General features: G+C 43.4%; 1 protein-coding gene across 1 annotated transcript in view; it reads left to right on the top strand.

Annotated features, from left to right (window-relative positions):
• Positions 1-25,059, top strand: part of LOC126470088 (tyrosine-protein kinase Dnt-like) — a 567,460-nt gene that overhangs the window by 3,250 nt on the left and 539,151 nt on the right. The gene's annotated exons all lie outside the window — the stretch shown is intronic.

Genomic DNA, 25,059 nt, shown 5'->3' on the forward strand with positions numbered 1-25,059 from the left:
GTTTGCTGGGCGCACCCTGCGTATGGCGCAACGCGTCTCTCGCGTCTCGCTCCACGTTCACGTCAACTTACCGATGCACAAGAAAAGGTCGCATGCCTCCAGGCAAATACCAACTCATAATGTGAAATCTCACATTCCGAGCAAACAACACGGTAAGCAAAAGAAATTGCTTGCTGAGAGCGCCTTGTGGTGGTCGGCCAAATGCATTTTGCTGTGATGTTGATGGGTTTATTGACTGCTGAAGCACACGATGACAGTACAGTTACTTCATTCCAGACGTTCGTCGGTAAATGCGTTTCTAGGTGCATGTCTCACGCTACACCTATACATTTGTAACAGGAACGTATGTTCACTGATGCAAACAACTTTGTGTCGTTCCGTCACGTCATACGGATATTTGCACCACTTCGGTACTCAGTAGAGTGGCGTGTACTACGACATCCTCATCTCTTGTCTCTCGCTCATTTAATCATTTCGCTGCACCGTCATTTTACGTTTTATGTTTGTCTATTGCCCATGGATCGACTCCTAATTTTGTACAGTTTATGCACTAAGTTCTAACTGTCCTGGGTTGGTAACTAGTGTTTATATAAGTAACTAAAGAATTTCATGTGTGTTAATTGGAGATTTACATTGAGGTGATGAAAATCATGGGATAGCGATATACACACATACATCGCGTACTCAAGACATAAAAGGGCAGTGCATTGTTGGGGGTGTCATTTGCACTTGGGTGATTCGTGTGAAAAGGTTTCCGCAATGATTACGTCCGCACGACGGGAATTAAGACTTTGAACGCGGAATGCTAATTGGAGCTAGACGCTTGGGACGTTCCATTACGGAAATCGTTATGGAATTCAATATTCCGAGATCAATAGTGTCAAGAGTGCGCCGACAATACCAAATCTCTGGCATTACCCAGACAACGCAACGGCCTACGGCCTTCACTTAATGATCTAGAGCAGCGATAGAGTTTCAGCGCTAACAGAAAAGTAAAACTGCATTAAATAACCGCAGAAATTAATGTGGGACATACGACGAACTTATCCTTTAGGACAGTGCGGCGAAATTGGTCGTTAATGGGCTACGGCAGCAGACGGCCTACGCTAGCGCCTTTGTTAACAGCACATCGTCTGCAGCGCCTCTCCTGCGCGATCTCTTGGGCGTATCGGCTGGACCCTAGAGGACTGCAAAACCGTGGATTGGTCAGATGAGTCCCGAGTTCAGTTGGTAACAGCTGATGTTACGCTTAGTGTGTGCCGCAGACCCTGCGAAGCCATGGACCCAAGTTATCAACAACGCATTGTGCAAGCTGATGGTGGCTGTTGATTTGGGGGAGGAGACCAAACTACGAGGTCATCGGTCTCATCGGGTTAGGGAAGGATGCAGAAGGAAGTCGGCTGTGCCTTTTGAAAGGAACCATCCCAGCATTTGCCTCAAGCGATTTAAGGAAATCACGGAAAACCTAAATCAGGATGGCCGCACGTGGGATTGAACCGTCGTCCTCCCGAATGTGAGTCCAGTGTGCTAACCAATGCGCCACCTCGCTCAGTGATCTGGTGGTGGCTCCATAATGGTGTGGGCTGTGTATGTGTGGAATGGACTGGGTTCCTGGTCCAGCTGAATCGATTATTGAGTGGAAATTGTTACGTTCGGCTAGGGGGAGACCATTTGCAGCCATTTATGGACTTTGTGTTCCGAAACAACAATGCGCCATTTCACGGGGCGACAGCTATTCCCGATTGGTTTGAAGAATCCCTGCTCAATGCGAGCGAATGATTTGTTCACCCACATCACCCATCACCCGACATGAATCCCATCGAGCATTTATGGGACATAATCGAGAGGTTAGTTCGTGCAAAAAATCGTGCACCGGCAACACTTCCGCAATTATGGATGGCTATATAGGCAGCGTGACTCAGTATTTCTGCAGGGGGCTTTCAACAACGACTTGTTGAGTCGATGCCATGTCGAGCTACTGCACCACGCGGGGCAAAAGGAGATTCGACACGATATTATGATGAATCGCACAATGTTACTCACCTCAGTGTACTGTTGAATGTGCCTTTCCATTTCTAAACCATTGTACTCTTCTGCTTTTTTTTTCAGTGATAATCATACGAGAATTGCCATTTGGTTCAGGTTGCACTCAGATTCTACCCCTCTAGCTCCAAAAATTTGCTTACTGCAGTACATACAAGTGCCCACATTTCATTAAGATTTTATTTCTGTCAACCTCCGGCTTATTGAGTTCCTGGCTCAAGTATGATAAGACCACAATTACTTCCCCAAATCCAGGTACTTACGGAAACATCTGATCTTAGCTCCTAATATATAAGGTATAAGCGATAACTGTTTACAACGTAACACAGTGATTTAGAAGAAGTTGAGCCGAATAGTTTGATAAAGGACGCGTGTCTCTAAAAGGGGAAAGCAACGTCAAATTGGCTTACAATACTTACCTAAGCTACAGCACATGCCCACGGCGCGACATTTTTAATATCGCCCTCTTATGCCCCCGACTTTCCTTAATATCAGTAAATTGACCTTTCCTGTGAAGGGTTGTTGTTGTTGTTGTTGTTGTGGTCTTCAGTCCTGAGACTGGTTTGATGCAGCTCTCCACGCTACTCTATCCTGTGCAAGCTCCTTCATCTCCCAGTACTTAATGCAACCTACATCCTTCTGAATCTGCTTAATTTATTCATCTCTTGGTCTCCCTATACGATTTTTACCCTCCACGCTGCCCTCCAATGCTAAATTTGTGATCCCTTGATGCCTCAGAACATGCCCTACCAACTGGTCCCTTCTTCTTGTCAAGTTGTGCCACGAACTGCTCTTCTCCCCTATTCTGTTCAATACCTCCTCATTAGTTACGTGATGTACCCATCTAATCTTCAGCATTCTTCTGTAGCACCACATTTCGAAAGCTTCTATTCTCTTCCTGTCCAAACTATTTATCGTCCATGTTTCACTTCCATACATGGCTACACTCCATACAAATACTTCCTGACACTTACATCTATACTCGATGTTAACAAATTCCTCTTCTTCAGAAACGCTTTCCTTGCCATTGCCAGTCTACATTTTATATCCTCTCTACTTCGACCATCATCAGTTATTTTGCTCCCCAAATAGCAAAACTCCTCTACTTCTTTAAGTGTCTCATTTCCTAATCTAATTCCCTCAGCATCACCCGACTTGATTCGACTACATTCCATTATCCTCGTTTTCCTTTTGCTGATGTACATCTTATATCCTCCTTTCAAGACACTGTCCATTCCGTTCAAATGCTCTTCCAAGTCCTTTGCTGTCTCTGACAGAATTACAATGTCATCGGCGAACCTCAGAGTTTTTATTTCTTCTCCATGGATTTTAATACCTACTCCGAATTTTTCTTTTGTTTCCTTTACTGCTTGCTCAATGTACAAATTGAATGACATCGGGGAGAGGCTACAACCCTGTCTCACTCCCTTCCCAACCGCTGCTTCCCTTTCATGTCCCTCGACACTTATAACTGCCATCTGGTTTCTATACAAATTGTAAATAGCCTTTCGCTCCCTGTATTTTACCCCTGCCACCTTTATAATTTGAAAGAGAGTATTCCAGTCAACATTGTCAAAAGCTTTCTCTAAGTCTACAAATGCTAGAAACGTAGGTTTGCCTTTCCTTAATCTTTCGTCTAAGACAAGGCGTAAGGTCAGTATTGCCTCACGTGTTCCAACATTTCTACGGAATCCAAACTGATCTTCCCCGAGGTCAACTTCTACCAGTTTTTTCATTCGTCTAGAGGGTAATGAAAGGAAGACTTTCGAACAAGTTGTACAAAAATTACTTAAGGTTTCCAATTCATTTTGTATTAAGACGAACAAAACGATTTAACTGTTAATTTTACGATGTTACAATCCACAAAATTGGGAGGTAGCATGTACACAAACGTCAGTTTTACAGAATGAAATTTTCACTCTGCAGCGGAGTGTGCGCTGATATGAAACTTCCTGGCAGATTAAAACTGTGTGCCGGACTGAGACTCGAACTCGGTTCTGGCGGAAGTAAAGCTGCGAAGACGGGACGTGAGTCGTGCTTGGTTAGCTCAGTTGGTAGAGCACTTGCCTGCGAAAGGCAAAGGTCCCGAGTTCGAGTCTCGGTCCGGCACACAGTTTTAATCTGCCCGGAAGTTGCAAGTGCACTACGAAGCCGGCGGGGTAAGAGGGTGGGAGGATGTTAAAAACTCACGCTGCACACTTGCGCTATAGCTTGGGTGGCACTTGTAGGCCAGTTTTAGCTTAATATACACATCAAAAAAAGTTTTGCATCACTCCAATTCCCAGAACTCCTGAAGATAGACATTGACTGTGGGTATTGTATCACAGACACAGTCCCTTTGACTGTTCAGAGATGTCCCCAAATCCGCCGAAAGATGTAAGCAACCATGCATGAGTAGCGCCTATTGAGCCGTGTACCTCCTTCCTGGTGATGTTTTTAGGCGTCTCAGAGTGAACCAAAACGATGTTGTTCGGACATAGAGGAGATACAGAGAGACGGGAACTGTCGATGACATGCCTCGCTCAGGCCGCCCAAGTGCTACTACTACAGTGGATGATTGCTACTTATGGATTATGGCTCGGAGGAACCCTGACAGCAACACCACCATGTTGAATAATGCTTTTCGTGTAGCCACAGGACGTCGTGTTACGACTCAAACTGTGCGCAATTGCTTGCATGATGCGCAACTTCACTCCCGACGTCCATGGCGAGACCATCTTTCCAACCACGACACCACGCAGCGCGGTAAAGATGGGCCCAACAACATGCCGAATGGACCGCTCAGGATTGGTATCACCGATGAGTGTCTCATATGCCTTCAACAAGACAATCGTCGGAGACGTGTTTGGAGGCAACCCGATATGGCTGATCGCCTTAGATACACTGTTCAGTGAGTGCAGCAAGGTGGAGTTTCCCTGCTGTTTTGGGGTGGCATTATGTGGGGTCGATGTACGCCGCTGGTGGTCATGGAAGGCGCCGTAACGGCTGTACGATACGTGAATACCATCCTCCGACCGACAGTGCAAGCATATCGGCAGCATATTGGCGTGGCATTCGTCTTCATAGATGACAATTCGCGCCCGCATCGTGCACATCTTGTGAATTACTTCCTTCAGGATAACGACATCGCTCGAATACAGTGGCCAGCATGTTCTCGAGACATAAACCCTATCGAACATGCCTGGTTTAGATTGAAAAGGGTTGTTTATGGACGACATGACCCACCAACCACTCCGAAAGGTCAACGCCGAATCGCCGTTGAACAGTGGGACAATCTGGACCATCAGTGCCTTGATGAACTTGTGGATTGTATGCCACGACGAATACAGGCATGCATCAATGCAAGAGGACGTGCTACTGGGTATTAGAAGTACCGCTGTGTACAACAATCTGGACCACCACGTCTGAAGGTCTCGCTGTATGGTGGTACAACATGCAATGTGTCTTATTCATGAGAAATACAACGGGCGGAAATGATGTTTATGTTGGTTCCATTCCAATTTTCTGTACAGGTTCCGGAACTCTCGGAACCGACGTAATGCAAATTTTTGTTTTCTTTATGTGTGTACAATTGCGGAGGGTTCGCGGCCGGTGTCAGCTAACGTAAACGTTTACTGGGTACGTTACCGCGTTATAATGTAAAAGCGAAGCTACAGTGGAAAATACATTTTTGCCATGGTTATAGTGGCCTTCTTCTGTGTCTGAGTAGAACCAGAAGAAAGCCACTGTTTCCATGGCCGAAACATTGGTTTCTCCAGTACAGATCTCTTTTTACCCTGTGACGCGATATCGTACTCAGAAAACTTTTCTGTCAATTTGGGGTTGTTTTCTATGTTGATAGACCACAAGTATCCTCTATCAGATTGTTTGTCTCGACTTCTCCTAAACCACTGTGGTTCTTCATAAACAGTTGTACTTTACACCCTGCAGAAAGATTCTTCGCTCTATTGGAGGTGGTATACGCGTTACCTTCAAGCCATCTCAGAAGCATCTCACCCACAATATTATGAGGGAACATGTAGCTGTATATGGAATCGTCAAAGAATGTACTTGCAGCTGGTGCCCTCATTTTGCACGTAAAATATAAGGCCGAGTATTGCCCTACCAGTGAGACACACTCGACAAATACGGATGGGAAACACGAGGGCTGCTCGGAAAGTAAGAAACGATAGGTCGCGAAATGGAAACCGCAGTGAAAATCAAAACTGTTTTATTTGCTACAGTTAGCTTCAACTTCCAGCTACTTATCTCCATCGTCGCCGATCCGACTTACACGTTTATCGTAGTGTTGTACCAACTTTCTAGTGCCCTCGTTATAGAAGTCAGCCGCCAGTGCTTTCCTCCAATTCTCTACACTGGCCTACAGCTCGTTGTCTGGGCAAAAATGTTATCTTCATAGTTGAAAACGATGCAGGGGCATCTTCTTTGCCCCTGCAGAATGCGGCTGAGAATTGTCTCGAAGAAGAAAACACACGACAGTTTTGCAATGTTGGCTGCATAGCTGGAGGCGAAATTTCTCACCAGGCCCTCGTGCTTGGCGGGAGACACTATTGTTCTAGGTATCTTTATGTGCTACCTGTGTGCTCAGAACTGAAAAGAACGACGTAACGCGATCGACGGACATACTAGAGACACTGCCCAACACACCGGTGCAAAACTTCATCAGATTTGGACTGCGGTTTCCACTTCGCGGCCGATCGTTCCTTACTTTCCGAATAAACCTGATACTTCGCCATTCACCATGGAGTCCTGATATGAGCCGACCATACTTTGATTCGTTTCCCAAACTGAGTAAACAACTCTGTGGAACACGTTTTGACGCAACTTATGAAGCTTCTCAACAATGAAAGGTGCCCTGTCTGGAATACAGAAGTTGCCATAACGTTGGGAAGTCGTCATAACAAGAATGGAGATTATATTGCAGCCCTGCAAACGTATTTTGTAAGATAAATTATGAGTGTTATATGTGCGGCCTCTTTATTTGAAATTACTTACTGCCTGAGCCCCCATCTTACTGTTACTCGCTCCTGTGAACGGGAACGCGTTATGCAGATCTTGGTGCCTCTCGCGTCCATCTAGAAAAGGTAATGATTTTACTATTTTATATTTCTAGTTTTTACCGAGTTTAAGGAAGGCAATGCTGGCCTGATATATTCGACGATGCCCTTTGGCTACATTGACTAAAGGATTCTTAAGAAATACCAAATTAAGATATTTTCTCTTTCAGTAGATGATCTGTTTATATTTTCAATAGGTGAGCTGTTTATGCATGCATATAGGTTATCCAAGTCTGTACAACGCGATCGCGATTGTTAAATAGATGTATTTGTTCTCTGTTTTCTATTTAGATAACCTGAAGATGCCTACATAAGGCGAAACGCGTCGTTGAAAAATAAAAAAAAACTGTTTTTAACCAATACTATTTTTTCAATTCTATCTTACAAGGTGCAGAAATTTTGAAACGAGTCTCGTATAATATTTTTATATTTTTTATGTTATTATATGCGCGGTTCTAAACCCTGCGCAGATTTCCGCGCGACACGCAACGACTTTCCTGCATAGGCAAGTTATAGCGTGACTGTTACGATCGCTTCACACGCCGGTACAGCATCTTTGAACAGTGTTTGCGGTATGAATTATGCGCTATGCTTTACATCTTCGCCGCGCCAGTTAGTGCATGCCTATTTGAGTGCCGACAAAAGACGAACAAAGGAAGAAGTACGGCCGGGCTCCGCTGTCCGTGAAATTGCGTCCATTACTTCTCCGGCCGGCGCAGCACCTCCGGACCACAATTAAAGCCGCTTATCGTCCGCGTATCGCACTCTGCCTTCCCTCTGCTAACAGCGGACTAATAAATCGTGAATGCGCTGCGTCGATTTCCGCCGGACCGACTCTATGTACCGAGTTCGGCGTTCCTTTACGTGCCATCCGCGCGGCGTAATTTCACGCAGGTTTACAAGAGCAAACAGTCCCGCGGCCGAGACTGTAGCGCCTCTTCTGTACGCGTTATTAGTCCCAGAGGCGGCGACAGCGCCCGGCTGTGTTCTCTTGAGATCCTGGGGTGGGGCGACCCTGCTCCCCGTGTTCCGCCGTCCCCGCGGCGTGCCAAATCGCTTCGACGCGCCATAATGGACGCGTGTTGGCCACGCTTGTTGCCGCACTGCCAGCAAGGCTGGCAGTAAAATTTTCACGTCGTGTGTGTTCCATTACGCTCGTCGCTGGCACTGAGACGAGTCGCCAGCTTTAGATACGCCGGTCACGGTTGCCGGATTGCTGCCGTGATGTGGCAGTTCCTCTCCTAGGAACTGCAGCCGGCGATTGTTACTGGGAAGTACGTCCCCTCCCTGTTTTTAGTCACTTCGTCTTCTGAAGTTGACTGTTATTGTCTAGCTATTGGCGAATACCAAGGTGCTTAAAGTATTTCGCTTACTATCCGTATTTTGGATCTGCAGCTGTTTCTTCTGGTCTTGCAGTTAAGCTATACGTTATAGGTTCCGCCTTTACGCAAAAATACCGGTATATTTTTTTTTTTCATCCGAACATATTTCGGTAACTCTGTGCCACCAACAGTGGGTTTTGTTTATTGAAGACTCATAGTGCTCACCGCGCTTTGCGGAGTGAAAAGGCGTTTACAACAAACGAAACTACACAAAGTACATTAATGTGTGTGTTGTGTGCAGTGCCCGTAGGACGCAAAAGAAGAACGATCAGTCACAACAAAACATGACAAGCTATCAGTGCAGGACACCATACAGAAGGAAATTAGAATTATATATTAATACCTTCAGCTGCTGACGGGTGTTGATGAGTATCAACTGAGGTTCTGAGGTCTGAGGTCATCAGTCCCCTAGAACTTAGAACTACTTAAACCTGACTAACCTAAGGGCATCACACACATCCATGCCCGAGGCAGGATCCGAACCTGCGACCATAGCGGTGGCGCCTAGAACCGCTCGGTCACACCGGCCGGCCAACAACATTTCCTTTGTCGTCGCTTTTTGACTAGTTCCTCTCCAGTATTTCTAATTCGTCTATCATTTCTTTTTGGTTCAAGGGATAGGCGATTTAATACGTACGTTACGGTCGCTGGACGGCCGAACACGATATTTCAGTTTTCTTAAAAATATGCTGTTAACATTGCTTCTGATAGTTTCGGTTGGGTGTTCGATACTGCTTCAAACACTGTAACGTCTCTGTCATTATTCATGAATCTTAGTCATTATTCATCAGCGGTATTCCCATAGTCTCCAGTTATTTTTTCCTTCGTAGTCGGAAAGACGTCTGGAAAACTAGTTACATTGGCCTCAGAATATAGGATTTTCTACAGAACAAGTTATCAAGCAGTAGCAAAGATTTTGCTTTCAACCTAACGTAGAATCGATAACGATGAATTTACTATTACAATGTTTAGCTACAGCACGTTGTTACACAGCAAGGAATATTGGTCAGCTACAAAATAATGGAAGCAATGGGGTCAGGCAATCGATACCTTACGGCGAAGAAAACTTACCGGATCATTATGGGTAGATAACAAAAGCATAGGACAGTGCTAAAAACAAACTGAATAAACGTAGATGTCTGCTTGTGGTAGTGCAGCAACCGGAAATTAAATTTGTGAGCCACTCACTAAAGGGTAACAGATTCTTAGTGTTAGAAGCTATTCGTTGGAGGAAACAATACGAGGACGCACAAAAAGCTTCCTGGACGAGGTAAGGAGTACAGTATACGCTTACTGTATATAAAAAAGAGCAACATGAAGAGAGGATTTCGCTTGTGACAATAATTTGATGATGATGATGATGATGATGATGATGATATGTAAGCTAAATAGTCTAAGTTCGTGCTGTACGTAGGTAGTCTACAGGGACTCAGAAATTTAAAAATACAAATGTAGTCGATTACTAATAAAAAGCCCAGCTATGAAAGCAAAAAAATTGCAATAAATAGTGTGCATGAGAAACGAAAACACGTGCTTTCCGGCAAGACGAATCAAGAACGTCTACACTTTGCTCTCTGAACAGGCCGGAACTAGCTTCTTGCCGACTAGGATTCATAGATGAAGTTACTGCCGAACTTACCATGTGGGCAAGCACTGCACTGGTGGGAGCTGAGGACGACACGCTTTAAATTTCCCCCACTGCCCCGAATCACTTCATGTAATTGTCAGATGATTCCTGAAGGAAGGTATCCGACCATTCCTTTTAATTGAAAAACGGCGCCTCGCTGTTTTTCTAGAAGTTGAAGCTTTGTTGTTAAGCGACGTGTGATGTTGTAAAGTAATGTTTTGCGCTTTAGTAAATACAAGGGTCACGTTTCAGAAGAATTCATCCAACGAGCTAATAATAATTTCTTTATGATATCCGTATCGACAGTTTAACTCCGCCGGAGACAGTATTTTCAAAACACAATCAACATTTTTTTCTAGAGCCTATGTTTATTTAATGTTTCTTCAACTATGTTTTAAACTGAACACAAACAGTCGGATAGTATCGTTCCTTGTACGATTCGAGCACTAAGCTGCCGTATTTCATAGAAGGGTTGCATCGAATGAGTGTGATTTCCTTCCAGACCGATAAAACTAACTCTGCCATGAAGACGGCAAGGATGTCGATCTAGCTAGCGGACTTCGAAAATTACGAGGTGGATCAATTCTTCGTGTCTGATTTCATCCAAATCACTGATCAATGCCTAGAATACTTACGTAGCTTAGTCCGTACAAAAGGCTGATGTTTATCTGCATCAGCTTTGTTAGTGCCGTTTTATTCCGATCTCCAGTCTGGAATCTGTACTAAATGGAATTAAATAAAGGGAATAGGGAAGATCCAGAGGTCAGCCCAGTTCTTCACACGTTCATTTAGTACACTCGAAAGCGTCACCCAACTCTAGCGACAGGCTCTGAAGGGGAGGCATTGGGTGTCAGGATATCTTTTACTGTTAACGTTCCTAGAGCGTACGTTCACAGAAGAGTCAACCAATATATTGCTTCTTTTTATATCTCGAGAAAATACCATGAAGGTAACATTAGAGAGATTCAAGTTCGCACAGAGGTTTGCCAACAATCGCTCTTGCTGTGGACTATTCGGTCTTCAAGAAGAAAGGAGGGAAGTGACAGTGGTACCAAAGTACTCTGCGCCACGCAACACAATATAGCTTGCTATCAGGGCTGTTCATAAAATATCGATATATCGATATTTTTCCAAAATATGTAGTTACGTATCGGCGACATTTCTTTCGCCAATATATCGATACCGAAAGGCGATATCGAGCTCCAATATTTTTATTTTGTATTACAGTTTTTTCGCAATTTTCGGTAAATATTTTAAGTTGTTCTCTTGAAATTGTAGTCGAGCATAATTTGAATTTCACTATGTAAAGGAGTCTTACTACTTTTTGAGCTTTCATTACGTCCAGCCTTCTCTGTGTGAAGCAAGTATAGATGGCACAAAGAAGAAGTGAGATTCACGGGGGAGGGGGGGGGGGGGGGGGAGGGCGGTGGGAAATGAATTACAACATGTCCGATGTGAAGAAATAATGCACCAGCTGCGTCAATAAACAATTGTTAATGCAACCAGTGTGCTATTTCTTCACATCGGCATCCTTCAAAACAGTTGGTGAAACTGATGAACAAAAATCTAATTGACAAGGATGGTTTTTGTGGTGGGCCAAGTCGTGTGAGGGGGAATTCTGACGTAATCTGCTCTCGGTGCTACCACGAAACTACAACGTTTAACTTCACCCCGCAACTGCTAGGTCGCTGGAACCCAAACAAATCCGTTATGTGACGAAGCCGAGCGACACCTTTTATCGTGTCACTTACCTGCAGTTAGCGAAATGGCTATCGCCAAGCGTGAACGTGCATCGTTTCCTTTCAATTCTTGCTCTAAGGGGAATAATCAGGCTGCTAGCTCGTTGATTAGCAGAATATCTAATAATAAATCAATACTGGCGGTATATTTACAATCTGCAATCGATATTTTCCTTTGCCGGTACGTCGATATTTTTCCGTCGATTGTGATTTTTTAGATACGTCGATTGCCAATAATGATATTGCTTTAAATATCGATATATCTGATTCTTAGTATTTTTAAGAATATCGGCAGTGCTAATATCGATGTAGATGCGGATAATTCTTTTCGTGGATAGCTCCAAAATGTATTATCATTCGCTACTGTTTTCAAAGATACGTATGTCAGTAATTCAGAGTGGATTTTTACAGCAGGATGAGTGGCACCTTATCTCAAGTGCTTATCCAGTGGCGACGTCTCAACGCTAGATATTAAAATTTATTGGGATGAGAGATAAGCTTTTATCTTCTTAGTTACGCTGCACTCCCATTGACTGTACTCAGACGAACAGTAACATAACTACTGAAAAATTATTTGAACGAAAGCGTTGTCGCACAGTATTATTTAATACGAAGGGATCGCGCGGAAGAAAGTGCTAACCCCATTAAAGTCAAGAATAGTCTAACTTCGTAATCTGTTGTGTTTTCAAATAAGGTTCCTTATATCTCGCTAGAACTCGTTGTCTACCATATAAATTGCTTTATCGTATTGTATTTTTATTCTTGTCTTTAAGTTTAACCAAATATATAACATTCTATCTATATACAGCTTGCTCCATTGTCCCGTATTGTGCGCGGGGTTGGCGTGGTTAAATCGCATTTGGCATGTTAATTTGAAGGGGTGGCCGGATGCCCTTCTTGCCGCCACCCTGTACCCCCAGGGACGGAATCAGAGTACTCCAACTGTCTGCATCTAGTGCAAATCATGTAAAAGTGCGTATGTGTGTCAAATGTCTGCGAGTCATGTAACTGAGGCGGGATGTGGGGACCAGCCCGGTATTCACCTAGAGGGATGTGGAAAACCGCCTAAAAACCACATCCAGACTGGCCGGCACACCGGCCCTCGTCGTTAATCCGGCGGGCGGATTCGATCCGGGGCCGGCGCGCCTACCCGAGTCCAGGAAGCACCGCGTTAGCGCTCTCGGCTAACTTGGCGGGTAAGCAAACATATAACATTCAATAACTCAAAATACGTTCTTGTGGGTTATTATTTTTTTCCGCAGATTCCTTTTTTCACCCGCGTACCGTTGCTGAATGGAAGAAGAGAGATGGTACAGTGCCTTGCGGCACCATGTGATGTTAACATGGCCGTGCGTGAGTACAACCGCTTTCCGATCAGCAATGCCCCTGTACTAAACGTTGTCTACACTACGTGGGCACGAGGACGCCCGTGAAAATTCACTTTAAGTGAAAAAATGAAAGTAGAAGCTTGTATGGAAAAGAGACATGGATAATGATGATGATGATGATCGGTTTGTGGGGCGCTCATCTGCGCGGACATCAGCGCCCGTACAAAGTCCCAATTTTTACACAATCCAATCTAGCCACTGTCACACATGATGATGATGATGTTGGTGATGATGATGATGATGAGCATGACGATGAAATGATGAGGGCAACACAAACACGCAGTCCCGGACAAAGGAATGTATGGATAATGAGATTAAGAAATGGAATGAGGAATTTAATCATGAGCTAAAAGTACTCACAACGTTGAAAAGTTGAATTGACTGTCATGAAAGGGTCGCTAGCCCGGTGTCGGCGAATAAATGTTAAGCTGGATAAATATTTATTCGCCGAGACCGGGCAAGCAACTTTCAATTAAAATGTCTCCCCTGTTCGCGAATATACATAGTCAATGTACGAAAAAAATGGTTCAAATGGCTCTGAGCACTATGGGACTTAACTACTGTGGTCATCAGTCCCTAGAACTTAGAACTACTTAAACCTAACTAACCTAAGGACATCACACACATCCATGCCCGAGGCAGGATTCGAACCCGCGACCGTTGCAGTCGCGCGGTTCCGGACTGCGCGCCTAGAACCGCTAGACAGTCAATGTACGAGTGCAAGTTTTAAACACGTGGCTGACGACATACGGAATTTTGGTTCTGGCCGTTGAGCGTGCTCGGATAACCTAATAGTAAGGCCACCGCTTGCGATAATCGGCATATCCGGTTTCGAGGCCGGGTCCGGAATAAATTTTCATTGTCGCCATACCATTATACAAACTGATGATCGTCCGTATTCGTAATTTCGAATACATTTCGTGGAAAGATCTACATGGTTTAAACTGTTTCAAGAGGGGGGGCAATCAATCTGAAAGGAGCTCCAGTTACTGGTCCTTACAGAGGAAACCAAAAACACCTGCTGCGTCATTGCCAGACAAGATGGACGAAAAATCTTACGAACACTCCCTGTAACACTGAATATTTCACTGGGTGCCACCCACAAGTTGGTAACGGAAATTTTACACAAGACACGTTTGTGCTCGGCGGGTTCCGTGACTGCTGTACCCCCAACAAAAGGACATTCGGATGCAAGTCTGCATGCACTTGTAGCTGATGTTAGAGGAAGGTCCGGGGTTTCTTTCAAAGGTAATCACTGCTGACGAAACTTGGCTGCAGCAGATTGATCCTCAGAGCAAACAGCTAAGCTCAGTGTGGAGATCTTTTTCATCATCAACCTCCAAAAAGCCAAAGAGGTTGCGCCTGCTGGAAAAGTCATGGTCCTCTAATTTTTTGATATTCGTGGATTGGTTTATCAATATGTTGTACCTAGATATACATCAGTAACTGGACAGTACTGCAAGGATGTAATGCAAAGTTTGCAAGTCCATGTTGTTGTTGTTGTTGTTGTCTTCAGTCCTGAGACTGGTTTGATGCAGCTCTCCATGCTACTCTATACTGTGCAAGCTTTTTCATCTCCCAGTACGTACTGCAACCTACATCCTTCTGAATCTGCTTAGTGTATTCATCTCTTGGTCTCCCTCTACGATTTTTACCATCCACACTGCCCTCCAATACTAAATTGGTGATCCCTTGATGCCTCAGAACATGTCCTACCAACCGATCCCTTCTTCTGGTCAAGTTGTGCCACAAACTTCTCTCCTCCCCAATCCTATTCAATACCTCCTCATTAGTTATGTGATCTACCCATCTAATCTTCAGCATTCTTCTGTAGCACCACATTTCGAAAGCTTCTATTCTCTTCTTGTCCAAACTATTTATCGTCCATGTTTCACTTCCATACATGGCTACACTCCATACGAATACTTTCAGAAATGACTTTCTGACACTTAAATCAATACTGGATGTTAACAAATTTCTCTTCTTCAGAAACGCTTTCCTTGCCATTGCCAGCCTACATTTTATATCCTCTCTACTTCGACCATCATCAGTTATTTTGCTCCCCAAATAGCAAAACTCCTTTACTACTTTAAGTGCCTCATTTCCTAATCTAATTCCCTCAGCATCACCCGACTTAATTCGACTACATTCCATTATCCTTGTTTTGCTTTTGTTGATGTTCATCTTATATCCTCCTTTCAAGACACTGTCCATTCCAGTCAACTGCTCTTCCAAGTCCTTTGCTGTCTCTGACAGAATTACAATGTCATCGGCGAACCTCAAAGTTTTTATTTCTTCTCCATGAATTTTAATACCTACCCCGAATTTTTCTTTTGTTTCCTTTACTGCTTGCTCAATATACAGATTGAACAACATCGGGGAGAGGCTACAACCCTGTCTTACTCCCTTCCCAACCACTGCTTCCCTTTCATGTCCCTCGACTCTTATAACTGCCATCTGGTTTCTGTACAAATTGTAAATAGCCTTTCGCTCCCTGTATTTTACCCCTGCCACCTTTAGAATTTGAAAGAGAGTATTCCAGTCAACATTGTCAAAAGCTTTCTCTAAGTCTACAAATGCTAGAAACGTAGGTTTGCCTTTCCTTAATCTTTCTTCTAAGATAAGTCGTAAGGTCAGTATTGCCTCACGTGTTCCAGTGTTTCTACGGAATCCAAACTGATCTTCCCCGAGGTTGGCTTCTACTAGTTTTTCCATTCGTCTGTAAAGAATTCGTGTTAGTATTTTGCAGCTGTGACTTATTAAGCTGATAGTTCGGTAATTTTCACATCTGTCAACACCTGCAAGTCCATACCAGGAATAATGGTGGATACTGTACCACGATACAGCACAGCCACATACTGCAATTGTTATTGCTGAATATCATGCAAAAATCGATGTGAAGTGCATATGTCACCCTCCCTACAGTGTGTAATTATTTTTTATTCTCTAACCTGAAGAAACGGCCTTCGTGGAAGACATTTTCCACCATCAGGTACAGTAGTGAAGACTTTGGGGATGATTCAGTAGAGCCTATCAGAAATAGTTTCCAGTATGTCTCTGCAGACTGGCAGAAAAGCTGGGACATTAAGAGGAGAATATTTTGAGAAGGGCTATCAAAATTATGAGCATGAATAGAGGTATTTTGTCAAAACAAACATTATGATAATTCTTTATAGATCAGCCCTTGTAATTTCGTGCAAGGTTTGGCAGCTCACGAGGTGGGGAATCAGCTGGCAGCCCTGATGAAGTTAGAGCGGTAGTCGCGAGTCCTGTAGGCCGGGGCTGAGATTTTAATTGTTCCGTGTACGATCCTCAGTTTTTGTGAGAAAGGGTGTGAGCCAGTGAGTGAGCATTTGCTACGCGGAGAAAGGTCTCAACTCGGTACTTGGACACATCAACAAGCTGGAGAATGTGTTTGATAACAACGAGATGGCCTTGGCGAGGCCGTATAGAAGACAGTAAATTCCATTTGTCTCAATCGACACCTGTTCATGTGTACGTCCTCTTTCCTTTTATCTTTAGACTGTTAACCAGTATGGTTTACGATGGAGACATTGTATCCCTGTTGTAGATGGTGTAGTGACTGCGTGTTTTCCAGTGCAGTGGTCGGATCTGAGAACATTTTGATAGAATGAGAGTGTTACCAGAGCACTAATTATTGCAGCGGTTCACAAGCTTTTTGAGACCATTACGCCAGCCGGCCGGAGTGGCCGTGCGGTTCTAGGCGCTACAGCCTGGAGCCGAGCGACCGCTCCGGTCGTAGGTTGGAATCCTGCTTCGGGCATGGATGTGTGTGATGTCCTTAGGTTAGTTAGGTTTAATTAATTCTAAGTTCTAGGCGACTGATGACCTCGGAAGTTAAGTCGCATAGTGCTCAGAGCCATTTGAACCATTACGCTTGAGTGCATTCATATATTAGGAAGTAAGCCCCCTCCCCACACCACAGTCACATCAGCGCCCTACTAAACTTTGGAATTAAAAAGAATTTTTTGTTTTCAAAATGACGAACGATAAATATTTGGTTAGTGTGTTATTAAACCACAAACCAAAGGGTCAGTGAAACAATTGGTACCACTTATTTCTTTTTTATAGGGTGGTGATACAGTTCTCGGTGCATCACAAGTGCTACCTACAACTCTTTCTCAGAAAAGAAATAGGCACTTGTTACAGAACATGCTTCCTCTGAACCACTCCTTTCCCTAGCGACACCTGCTCTCATCCACACCCTGCACTCCCATTTAAAATTTATGTGTACTACACTTAGGCCTACGTGATTGCTGTGTTCCTTACTTCTAAAGTGGCAGAAACTGGAACGTTTCAGGTTGACAATGCTTTCAGTATGACCATTGCCGCTAGATAGTATTACTACTCCTATTGCTACTACTACTGATAATAATAATATGAATTAGCCATCACATAGTTACTGTCATGTTATGCAATCAGTTAGTACGTTTATCTGTTGCGAAGTGAACGATGAAACAAATTCTAACCAATTGCAGGAACTACCTACACCTCGGAGAGGGCTTTTCCATGATATGCTTAAGAATATGTGTTGTATATATGAATTTTACTATTGTAGATGCATGATACAAAGTGCAGCAAAGTATGTACAGAGTGGGAGCACTAAGTGAGGAAATGACGTTCGCCCGTTCGTTTCACACGCTATAACCTCCACCACATAGTCCCACTCGTTAATACTAGTATTAGGGGAAAAATGTAATAATTGCCAACTTATGTAATCAGTATTAACAGTCTCACAAAATTGTGAAAAGAATAGTGGTTTTAAAAACTTTTGTTTGACCGAAACACAATCGCGTTCTTTTGTTTTTCCGCCTCAGAAAATTTCATTTTACCCCTCAGGGGGTACTTGATAATCTCCCCAGGGTAGGAAACACTGGTTTAATAACATAGAAGAATGATTATTTTAACCTTGTTTCGAGGGTCAAAGTAAGGCTGATGATCCTTATTTGGCATAACAGTATGTGTGCAGCATTGCGTAGAAGTAATCGAGGTCTGCTAACAGACATTTTGGAGGGAGTCAACGGTGCGATACGTCGCATGGTTTGTCTCACGCTCTGGACGGCGCTAAAAGATAAGACTACGAAGATAAAATTACAGAGATTCGAGTACACACGGAACCTTACCAGCAATCGTTCTTCCCGCGGACCGTACGCGACTGGAACAGAAAAAAGTGGATGAGATAGTGGTACACACAGCTCTGTTATGAATCATCTTGTAATTCAAGCATTTAGACTTTCGTTCGTCGTTCTGTACAGTTTAAACGAACTGAAGTTGTTGCCATAAGGTAGATGTTCGTCATGTAAAAAAATGTGGATTACATTTCCAACCATTAGCACATTATCTGGAAAAACTCAGAACCTTCTGCCTTCTTTATACTGGGTGAGCACAACGTCTTGCACTGATTATAACAATTTATTACAGAATAACCGTTTGACATAATAATTTACATTTGATGCCGTTACATAGGTTAGTGTCACTAGTTTAAAAAAGACCACTTACATTAGTAAACCTCAACGTGTGCTCCCTTGGTAGCTCGGAGAATGTCGAGGCGGTATTCCATTTCCCGCCAGGTGTTTCGTAACATGTGTTCTGTCACAGTACACAAAGCAGTTTGTATCCTAGCCTTCAGTTCGTCGACGTCAGCAACTGGTGTGACGAAGACTCTGTCCTTGATATACCCCAGAAAAAAAAGTCAAGGGCCATAATGTTTGGAGAGCGGGGTGGCCAGAGGGTTGGACCGTTCCTTCCAGTCCACCGATCCGGAAATGTTTCATCCAGGAACTCACGCATTGTCAAAGCCCAGTGGGAGGGGGTTCTCCATCTTGCTGGAAAATTATCCGTGGTTGATATTCGTCTGTGGGGCAATGAACTGTTGCAAAACGTCTAAGTAAATGTTAGCGGTAATGAATTTTTCCGCGAAGAAAAACGTCCAAAAACCTTGTTATGCACGACGCCGCACCAAACATTTACTTTTTCGATGTCTCGCTGTAACTGTAGAGTAACATGTGGAGACTCTGTACCTCATATACGGACATTATCCCTAGTTACCATTCTACAGAAATGAAAGGTGGATTCATCGGTAAAGCATATGCGATTTAAGTAATCGTTAGCGCCATCAATCCTGTTGAGAATCTCAGTTGAATATTCAGCACGTGTCAGCAAAACATTCGGTTGCAACGCCTGCACGATTTGCACTTTGTAAGCATGCGACAAAAGCTTTTCATGAAGAATCTTCACCACACTTGCTTGCGGTATTTGATGTTCACGTGATGCTTGACGAGATGATTTAGACGGACTCCGTTGAAACGATAGCCGAACACGATCAACAGTTGCATCAATCACACGAGGCCTGCCACTTCGAGGACGATCTTCAACGCTGCCTTTTTCGTTATGATGGGCGATTTCGGTTCGTGACACCAAGGCACATATTGCGCTTTCTCCTGCTTCGACGCCATTTCGCCAGCAACTAACGTGACCTAACAGATGGCGTCGGTGTTGTGGAGCACTATCGCCATTTATTGGTCACAACAACTAGTAACACTAACTTATGTAACGGCATCAAATGTAACTTATTATGTCAAATGGTTATTCTGTTATAAATTTTTATAATCAGGGCAAGACTTTGTGCTCACCCTGTATTTTATATTCTAAAGATTTGGACCATTCTGTGTGATTTATTTTTTCAGAGCATTCTGTAGCCCAAAGTTGTCGCCCACTACAACAAATGTCTTCTGCATAAACATGTAGACTTGTCTGAGAAGGAATTATGCATAGAGTCAGCTAGAACGCACAGAAAACAGGCAGGACGAACTTCAAACGCTGGCATAGACTTAATTGCACGATACAGACGCTCAACTTATAGCATATGCCAGAAAAATGGAAAAAAAATGTTGACTCGTTGAGAGAAATAAGTTGCAGAAAGCGGCAGCTAAACTGTGCCGTGAACTTCGCCAGAGTTGCTGTTTGCGACGGCTCTGCGCCGTTTAGAGGTGACGGCCGCTGAGAAACGACGCTACACTGCGGCTCCTGGGAGCCGTAAATTCGCTGTAACTCCCTCCACAGGTACAACCCGCTTCCCTCCCCCCGCCCTCCATACCGCTAACCCATCCCACTCCCCCTGCCAGTACATGTTGCCGCCTCGTTACTCGCGATGCAAAGCGGTTCGGCCCATGAAATGTCGCGCCTGCGCATAATGCATCCCATTACCGGGCTGTCGTGACAGCTGACGAACGATATCCGGGTGCATCGTCCGCGAGAGATCGCTCGCGAGCTGTCGATCTGGTCGAACGCCTCCTCCGGCCGCACGCGGTAACCGACCTTGCGTAAGAGGCGTTCGGGCAGGAAATACCGGATCGAGGCTTTATAAAAACGGGGCAACATACCTGTACACTGATTTCAACAGAATTACATGTTAAGACTGCATCTGCAAAACAAACTGTTTGACAGTACTCTTCATTAGTGCTGTTCACCCAGAGTACAGGCTAAAAATCAAAGAATTGCTATGGCAGAAATGTTGCGAGAAGTTAAGACTATTTTTACCTTTTAAGTAGCGATAAAGAATAAGTTATTTTGTTCTAAAAGAGTATTTCTTTATTTGAAAAATCAAGCCGTTGCCTCATTAAAACCTAAAAATTAAAGATGTTTTTGAGGCAAGGAAGAAATTGCTATAGCTAAATAGCTCTGAGCAGTTCCCCTAGAACTTAGAACTACTTAAACCTAACTAACCTAACGACGTTACACACATCCACGCCCGAGGCACGATTCGAACCTGCGACCGTAGCGGTCACGCGGTTCCAGACTGTAGCGCCTAGAACCGCTCGGCCACACCAGCCGGCAATTGCTATAGCTACTTGATGCTGAAATACAATTGTAATGTTTCTGAAATTCGGACAAAAGTGTTAGTTATAGTATTTCGCTTTCAGAAGGAGTTAAGAATTCCCTCATTCTGACATATTTTCTCAGTTCTTGCGATTACGTTGTTCTGAAAAGATAGCAGCTGCTATTGCTTGAATCTGTTTATAGCATGGAACTGCCGTAAGCAGCCTTATCACAGTTTGTGTTACCGCACCTAAAGGTTGCGGGATTAACGATGTGCTTCTGCCCCAAGAGAAACCAAATCTATTTTTTGCGTTAGCAAAATTTTTTATAAAAAAGTTTTCAGCTAGTTATTCACACATAAAAATGACAAATTATCGTTTTAACTTAAAATCAGCAACTTCGAAATTCCACATCGGATTTTTTTATTCTTCGTGTCTGTGAAATGCTTGTAGTGAACTGTGACCTAGCGATTCAGTGGCCTAGAATAATCATAATCGTGTAATATACAGACATTTCAGTAACTCTGAGCGGAGCAAAATTCTAAATCATATTTGGAGTTTGAAATTGCATATCAAATAAACAGTGGATTTTCAAGTTTTTTATTTAAAAAACAAAATTTTATCTTACGGAACTCTTTTCTTTCGGTAAAATATTTCGTAAGAAAATAAACTGCAGTACGTTTAACGACTCCTGTTTCTTCCTGCTGGTCCATGAAAGCCGAACATCGCTCCATCTCTCGGGACCTTTCTGTGGACATGATGTGCGTGCAGGTGCGTACATAGCGAACTCACTATTAAAATTTATCTAAATATGACTTCGTTATGAAGCAGAAAATCAGCGTACATACTAATTCAGAATCCATTGCCTTATATTTCCTTTCTCTCTCCTTTAAAGCATCTAATATGGCTGTTTCTGCTGTTGAATGATCCGTGAAGTTACCAACGATAGTTTCCCGTCATACGATTTCACAGCGGCACTGATATCATCTTTCCGTCACTTCGATGAGTCAATGAAAGCGCTCACCTTGTCCTTCGCTGAAATCGCCCAAAATTTGAGCGTGAATGTCAAGATGACTGTTCAGAAAAAGAAACTTGAGGTTCATCAAACAGCCCATAAACTTTCCGAGTATGTTTGTTACAGCAGAAACGTCAGTCGGGTCCTTACTGATGCCCAAGAACGTATAAAAAATCTCTTTGAATTACGCCGAAGATTCCATTTCACTCACAGACTTTTTTTTTATTCAGAGTTAGAGCGCAAGATCATTTTTCGACTGCCAGATCCAATAAAGACGCATTCTTTCAATTTCGCTTCTGATAGATGAGGAAATTCCCATGGAGATCAGAACTTTAATTATTTTCCCTGAACCACGAGGTTCTTGCATAAGAAGAAGATCCAAACAGCTTGTCATAGTAGTCATGGTACGTACTAACCGGTGCAACCACAACCAGAAAAATTTCAACTTCATATTATTATGTCTTGAAATACTATGTGAAAACGCTAAAAATACATTTTTAAAATAGTGAGAGTTAACTGCGGCATTTTTGATATCGTATTAATACCGGTTGCGTTAATTAAAAAAGGGTTTTCACCTCTGACGTACACAATTTAAGTGAACCTCATGATAGATCTTCCGGAAAGTGTAGTGGAAAAATAAATAATTGGTGACAGCTACTTACGCAAGATTTATGTGTCAAAAAGAAAGTATACTGGAGCATTGCGGATAAGCTGTTAAGCAGATTTGTCTATAATGCAGCAAATAACACTGCTTCACAACGAAATGACTGAGTTTCCCGAGTACGAATTACTTGGTGACCGTTGGGGCTCTGTCTAGCACAATCGTTGCTTAGAAGAATGTAATATCTGTGCTCTGAGCACTATGGGACTTAACATCTGAGGTCATCAGTCCCCTAGACTTAGAACTACTTAAACTTAACTAACCTAAAGACAGCACACACATCCATGCCCGAGGCAGGATTCGAACCTGCGACTGTAGCAGTTGCGCGGTTCCAGACTGAAGCGCCTAGAACGCCTTCGGCCACAACAGCCGTCATGAATGAACTGAGACATCGTATAACAGCAGCTGTGAAAGCTGGGACTCACACAGACATGCTCGCTGCTGTGTAGGAACAGTTTGAATACCGAATTGACATATGCCGCGCATCTCGCTGGGACCACATTAAACAGCTATGAAAAGGTATGAAAAATTTGGGTTTCGCGTTCCTCAGAACACAAAATTCATTGTATATCTTTGTTAGTTTTAGAAATATAGACTGCCAAATCGGATGATTCTTTTTGATACGCCCTGTATACTACAAGCTCCTCCCATGGCCTACAGCATTACCCTTTTATAACGGCTAGATAGCAGCTCGTGATGGATACTATTGGGTATCACGCAATGACTCCGGGCACTGGAACATCTGGTCATCTGGGTGAAACATTATTTTGTATCTTAACTAGTGTCGCTTTTATGTTAAAACTAGCAGACAAACCCGGCGTGGCAAGTATTCATTTTGCCAGTTTTCTATTAGAAACGAAATCTTATACGTGTTCTGAAGTAGACTCGGTGTGACATAGTCACGAACAGTTGCTGTATGCTGGACGCAGCTGCTTCCCATGTCTACAACGCGATTTCGTAATTGTCTCAAAGGAACGGCTCTTCATGTCTCCATAGCTGGCTATCATTTTCACCTACAGCGGTTTGCCCTTCGCTATTGAAAACTGTTCAAAGGGCTGCCAGCTGTGACTCGACTGAAGGGGTGTCTAATTAGAAGGAAAGAATGTATTACAACGTCGTGTAAGATGGAGAATTTTTTTCACGCATTTCAGTGTTTATGACGTCATATCTCTTGAACGGTGTATAGTACAATGATATATATGTGTAGGCACATTCAATGGCATGTGCAGATGCTGTCTACGAAATATTTTGCAAATGGGGTTAGTAGCACAGAAGTAATAAATTTTAACGTCATGCATGACACTGCAGTTTTTCACGCGTCAGTGTTTATGACGTCATATCTTTTGAATTACTTGTGGTACCATTACGTAATGGTGTTGGTGCATTTAGCGAGATATGTGGAATAGAGTCAGCATCACAGAAGAAATAAATTTAAACGTCGTGCATCTGCGCCAAGTTTTTCGCTCATTTCACTGTTTGTGACATCATTTCTCCTGAACTATGATAGGTATATGGTTCTTACCCTCACGAGGATGTTGCTTGGCAGTGAGGGATATGTATTCCAAGTTTGATTGAAATGGGTCCAGTGGTTTAGGAGGAGATGTGGAACATTGATAAACACATCCATTTTGACGAAATGTATGGATTTAAAGCTGGTAATATTGTATTACTTCACAATCTTGATCTGAAGACGGTTATAATACTAGAAACCGGTTACCATCGTTAAATATACAAGGTGTACAACTTTGCTTCCGCCGTTTGCCGATAGGTGGCGACAACGGTAAGTAGCGGTCGAAAGAAACAGATCGCAGACGTCAGGCAGTTAGCTTGGACCTCGGTCAACATAACCTCACTCAAACATTAGTCGATTTGTGTCTGCATCATAAAGTTGTTCTTGATTGAAAATGTCAGTTTCCGAGCCTAATTCTCGTCATTTGCGGAAGGTGCTACTGTTTTGTTTCAATATGAAGAAAACAGCGACTGAGTCTCATCGAATGCTCTCCAGTACGTATGGTAAGGACGCCATTAATGAAAAGAACGTGTCGTGAGTGGTTTCAACACTTTAAGAATGGTGATTTTAACGTCGTAGATCGGCATCGTGGTGGAAGATGGAATGTTTCCGAAGATGCAGAATTCTAGGCATTGCTGAGTGAAGACTCGCGTCAGACTCAAGAGGAATTGGCACAATTAGTGGGAGTGACACAGCAAGCCATTTCAAAACGTCTCAAGGCTATGAGCATGATTCAGAAAGAAGGAACTTGGGTCCCGTTTGAGTTGAAACCAAGAGACGTTGAACGGCGTTTGTGTGT

This window comes from Schistocerca serialis, chromosome 1 (assembly GCF_023864345.2).
Source record: "Schistocerca serialis cubense isolate TAMUIC-IGC-003099 chromosome 1, iqSchSeri2.2, whole genome shotgun sequence".
In the NCBI taxonomy this organism is placed as follows: Eukaryota; Metazoa; Arthropoda; class Insecta; order Orthoptera; family Acrididae; genus Schistocerca; species Schistocerca serialis.